The 5,948-nt window shown below is 37.8% G+C and overlaps 1 pseudogene across 1 annotated transcript; it reads right to left on the reverse strand.

The window, feature by feature from the left end:
* Nucleotides 1-4,533: 4,533 nt before the first annotated feature.
* Nucleotides 4,534-5,289, reverse strand: LOC143586552 (putative germin-like protein 2-1; annotated as a pseudogene). Its single transcript, XR_013144725.1, has 2 exons — nucleotides 5,175-5,289; nucleotides 4,534-5,079 (listed from the first exon to the last, which is right to left on the reverse strand). The product of XR_013144725.1 is annotated as a putative germin-like protein 2-1 (transcript).
* Between the last annotated feature and the right edge of the window lie 659 nt (nucleotides 5,290-5,948).

Consider the following 5,948-nt stretch of genomic DNA (forward strand, 5'->3'; position numbering starts at 1 on the left):
TTATGCACCAACATCCCTCATGGTAGAAACGGCCGACGGTAATCAGGTTAGAATATCTGAAGTCTTGAATAAAGGCAAAATACTATTAGCAGGATATGTCATACCTGTCCAGTTGTTACCCATAACATTGGCAGGCTTTGATATTGTCTTAGGTATGGACTGGTTATCCGATAACCAAGCTCGTATCTTATGCGATAAGAAAGCAATCGAAATTCGTGCAAATGGGAAGACAATCCAAATTGCTGGAGACAAAGATGAAGGTCATGTTAGCTTAATCTCGATGATTAAAGCTAATAAATGTTTACGAAAAGGATGTTTAGCATTTATGGTGTATGTGATGGAAGAATCTAAAGAGAAGAAATTAGAAGACGTACCAATTGTTTCAGAATTTCCTGAAGTTTTCCCAGAAGAATTACTAGGAATACCACCGGAGCGTGATGTTGAATTTAGAACAGAATTAGTACCTGGAACCGCTCCAATAGCCAAATCCCCATATAGACTAGGTCCAACGGAGATGAAAGAATTAAAGAAACAGTTAGACGAACTATTAAAGAAAGGATTTATTAGACCAAGTTCTTCACCTTGGGGAGCTCCGATCTTATTTGTGAAAAAGAAAGATAGTTCGATGAGAATGTGCATCGATTACCGCGAGAAAACAAAGTAACCATCAAGAATAAATATCCACTCCCAAGAATCGATGATTTGTTTGATCAACTACAAGGAGAAAATTGTTTTTCGAAGATCGATTTACGTTCAGGATATCATCAATTAAAAGTTCAAGAAGAAGATATTCCAAAGACTGCATTTAGAACTAGATATGGACATTTTGAATTCACGGTCATGCCGTTTGGACATACAAATGCTCCCGTAGCATTCATGGATATGATGAACAGAATTTGTAAGCCATATTTAGATAAATTTGTAATCGTATTCATCGACGATATACTTATTTATTCTAAATCGGAAGAAGATCATAAGGTTTATCTTAGAATCTTGCTTGAACTACTTCGAAATGAGAAATTGTATGCTAAGTTTTCTAAGTGTGAATTTTAGCTGCATGAGTTACAATTTCTTGGTCATGTTATTAACGCAAATGGAATTCAAGTAGATCCGGCAAGATTGAAGCGATAGCTAAGTGGGAAATTCTTAGATCGCCTACCGAAGTTCGAAGTTTCCTAGGTTTGGCTGGATACTATAGAAGATTCATCGAGAATTTCTCTCGTATAGCAGTTCCCTTAACTTCTTTAACTCGAAAGAATGTTAAGTATGAATGGGGAACCAAGCAATAAGAAGCATTTGACTTACTTAAACAAAAAAGCTTACTAATGGACCTATACTGGCCTTGCCAGAAGGTATAGAAGATTTGGTTGTATTTAGTGACGCATCTCATTCAGGTATGGGTTGTGTCCTAATGCAAAGAAATAAAGTAATAGCTTATGCTTCTCGACAATTGAAAGTACAGGAAAGGAATTATACAACTCATGATCAAGAGTTGGGTGCCATAATTTTTGCCTTGAAATTATGGAGGCACTATTTGTATGGAGTTAAGTTTATCGTGTACACTGATCATAAAAGTTTAAAACACATCTTTGATCAAAAGGAACTTAACATGCGTCAAAGAAGATGGATGAAAACTTTAAATGATTACGATTGTGAAATCATCTATCATGAAGGAAAGGCAAATGTAGTAGCTGACGCATTGAGTCGCAAAGAACACGAAAAACCCAAGAGGGTTAGAGCCTTAAGACTAGAACTACAAATAGATTTGATTGCACAAATCAAGGAGGCTCAAAAGAAAGCAATAGAAGGAAACCAAATCCCCGAAGAAAAGCGTAATGGTACAATCGACTCTTTAGTCAAAGGAGATGATGATATACTCAGACTTGGAAACAGAATCTGGGTACCGAATGTTGATGAATTACGTGAAAGGATTATGAGTGAAGCTCATCGATCGAAGTATATGATGCATCTCGGTAGTGATAAAATGTATCAAAATATTAAGCCTAACTACTGGTGGAACGGAATGAAGAAGGATATTGCTCTATATGTTGCTAAATGTTTAACTTGTTTGCAAATCAAGGCTGAGCATCAGAAACTTTCCGATTTGCTTCAACAACCTAAACAACCTGTTTGGAAATGGGAGATGATAACAATGGATTTTATTACGAAACTCCCTAAGACTACCCGACAACATAACGCTATTTGGGTCATTATTGATAGGTTAACTAAGTCTGCTCATTTCATACCTATCAATGAATCTTATTCTATGGATAGATTGGCACGAATATACGTGAACAACATAGTGTCATTACATGGTGTGCCATTATCTATCATATCTGATCGGGATAGTAGATTTACTTCTCATTTTTGGAAAAGTTTCCAACAAGCATTAGGAACGCAATTGAATCTTAGCACTGCATATCATCCTCAAACTGATGGGCAGAGCGAAACAACAATTCAAATGCTTGAAGATATGCTCTGAGCTTGTGTGATTGATCTAGGAGGAAGTTGGGATGATCATCTTCCTTTGATGGAATTCTCTTATAATAACAGTTATCACACGAGTATCCTGGCTGCACCATTCGAAGCATTGTATGGACGAAAATGTAGAACGCCTGTATGTTGGCCTGAAACTGGTGAAAATAAAATGTCTGGACCTGAGATAGTCCAAGAAACAACGGATAAGATATTGCAAATCCGTGAACGACTTAAAACGGCAAGAGATCGATAAAAGAATTATGCTAATATTCGCCGTAAGCCATTAGAATTTCATGTAGGCAATTAAGTTTTGTTAAAGGTTTCACCATGGAAAGGTGTGGTACGATTCAGCAAGAAAGGAAAACTAAGTCCGCATTTTGTGGGACCATTTGAAGTGTAAATTAGCAACTAAATATGTATTCAAGTCAAGTTAGTAAGATTTAACATATGAAATAAAGACGACAAAACAAAGAAAAGAGAGGTTAAACTTATACATACTAGTTCAACTCGAAACTTGTTCCATGTTTGGTGTTCGATTGGTGGTTCAGGCTTGTCTCGAACCTTGGGTATATTTAAGTTTTACTCGTTTTGGACTTTTGTTCATTAATTTCACACTGCACAGCTGAACTCATGCCAAGCTTTGGTTCATTTAAGGTACTGTACGAGCTCGAGCCAAGCTTAGGCTCAATTTATAGGTAATTTTCTCAAAATATATAATAATATGTAGAACATGTATAAGTTAATTACTAAACAATAAACAAGCCGGACAGGAGCTGAAGAAACAACTCACGAGTCGTACTCGAGCTTTGGAGGAAAAGCTCGAAACAAGCCGAGATCTAGCATAGTTCAGCTTGGAATCGGCTCGTCTCGTTATATTTACACCCGTAGTTTCTCACAAACTACATGTGCACTTGGGCTTAATTTGGAATTTTAGCCTATGTATAGGACTTAAAATTTGTGCTGGATAGCCTGCACGGCTCACCTAGGGCTGTTTAAGAGCCGAGCCGAGCCGAACCGAGAAGGCTTGCTTGTTGCTTGTCTCGTTTTCAACCAAACCGAACGGCTGAAATTTGAACCGAGCGAAAATCAAAACGAGCCAAAATCGAATCGAGTATTTTCGATCAAACAACGAGCGAATTTCGAGCATTATTTTTTTCTTTTTAACTCTAAAAATTTGAAAGAAACAAGTATGACGGCTATAGATAATACATTTTGTAAATAACTTAGTAGTTTTAGACAAACGTGTAATTTAATTTTTTAGGTGAAAGAAGTTTGAAGTAAGATATAATGAGCATGTAAACATACTTTTAGTATTATGAAATTTTGAATCGAACTAATGATACTATAAAATTGACTCAATACGAAAAATTTTAAAGGGTGCAAAAAATTGTATACTTATATTTTATGTGTGTTATCTGCATATTTATATATTTGGTCATTTATAATTATATATAAAATAAATTTAAAATATTCGAGCTGAACCAAACCAAGCAGACCTTTGCTCATTGCTGGGCTCGTTTACAAACCGAACCAAGTAGAGCGGCTCGTTTACAATCGAGCGAAAAAACGAGCAAGCATTTTCAAGCAATATCCAACCGAGCGACGAGCGGTTTGGACGGCCCTAGGCCCACCCCACCCCGCCCTTGCATCTGCCTCCCTAACCATATGCTCGCAATTAAAAACTAAATTTTACATATGAGCAGTATGCATGAGCTTGCAAGTTCGAGACTGATTTTATGTGTACATAATTGTATTAGTATATTATTTTGCTGAAATACCGAACTAACCAAAAACAAATAACATGAGAAACATTATCTTTTTGGTAGAAATCCGCCATAGTGCGATAAAAAGATCTTTATAAGCAATTCATTAGGTGTGACGACATTGTTTGTTTGACAATTAATTAAAGAAACAAAATAATTAGGGTCCGGGTATGGAAGTTAAATTGTAAATCACAATCAACATATACGTATATATATTCCATTCACTTTTAGATATATCACAAGACGAAATCCAACACAGCTTATAAGATATGGAAGTCAACATCAATTTTAATCACGTAGCGTATAAGAACTTGGATTGAATCTGTTGAACGACCTTGATGTCAATTTGGAAGGCCTTCGCAAGAATATCGGCAGTTATATCAGGGTTAGATCCAAAGACAGCATTTGCAATGGTAATGGTGCCTGGATTTTGACTGCTCAAAGCAGCAATCGCAAGAGCATAGCCGTTTCCTACGTTTTGTTGGAAGTGAATCGGACCTTCTGGGAACACAAAGACATCACCCTTCTGAAGCCGTTTTGTGATGAGACGGTTTTCAGGGTTGGATGTGACCAAACCAACTAGAAGACTGCCTTTGATGACGGTCAATATTTCAGTGGCTCGAGGATGCGTGTGTGGAGCATTAAGCCCCATGGAGCAAAGTCAATACGGGCCATGGAGATACCAATAGTGTTGAGTCCTGGCATTGTACTACATTCACAGAGGTCACGTTAGATCCAACGTCGTTCGTTGTGTTTCCCATCAGGTGGAGCCCTCTGAACAGAAAATCATCTGCCTGCACAAGCTCCGGATCTTTGCAAACCACACCATTCACGAAAACTGTGAAAACAGAAACAGGAAACGTAATGTTATAATCAGGTCAATCATGAATGCCCGAAAGTTTATGGGATATTAGCATTGACAACCGTGCACACCTTTGCTATCTGGATCAGCCACACAGAAGTCCTGGAGAGGACTAGGGTCGGAAGCTAAAGCGAGCGAACAAGCAACCAACAAGAGACCGGATAAAAGCAGCAAACGTGACGTCATTTTTGAGAAGTGAAAACTTGTTCTTCAATTGAGTTTGGTAGCTCAAGTAATCTACATATGCAGTAAAGTACCTAACTTGTTCTGTATTTATAGTTAACTTAGTGTGGAGCATAAAGCTAGGACATGATGTTGTGCCACTAATAAAAAAATACACATACATTCCAATACAAAAGACTTAAACATGAACAAAATAGGGTCTAACAATCTCCCTCTAGTCTTTAGTATTGGAAATCGTCGGAATCACACTCCAAACTACCGTCCTTAGAAAGTGGAAGTTAAACAAGTCTCTTGACGAACTTGTTGAAGGCTTCAACTACCTTCTCGGTGTTCTGTCGGCCTATGTCTTCGACTCTTCCCAGGGGCGAGTTGTATAGCTTCAGAATGTCTTCTTGGCAGAGACCCATCAACTCGTGCTCGTCAAACACTCTCAACTCATGCATTGTCTTGCAGTGAATGACAACCCCTCCCGTCTTATTATCGAACTCCCAACCAATAAAATCATGGAGATGATTTGGAGGAAACGGTTCTCCATGATAAATGATGTAACATTCTTTGGGAGCCCCATATCTCCACATCACTCTTGGTTTCCCAGTTACCGGATCAATTTCTCTTGGGTTCTTGAATTTCCGGCCTTTATTTACTTCAAAATCTTTATAATC

Source organism: Bidens hawaiensis, unplaced genomic scaffold, assembly GCF_021521415.1.
Source record: "Bidens hawaiensis isolate Kalapana, Puna unplaced genomic scaffold, B.hawaiensis_p1.1 tig00034693_1, whole genome shotgun sequence".
Lineage (NCBI taxonomy): Eukaryota > Viridiplantae > Streptophyta > Magnoliopsida > Asterales > Asteraceae > Bidens > Bidens hawaiensis.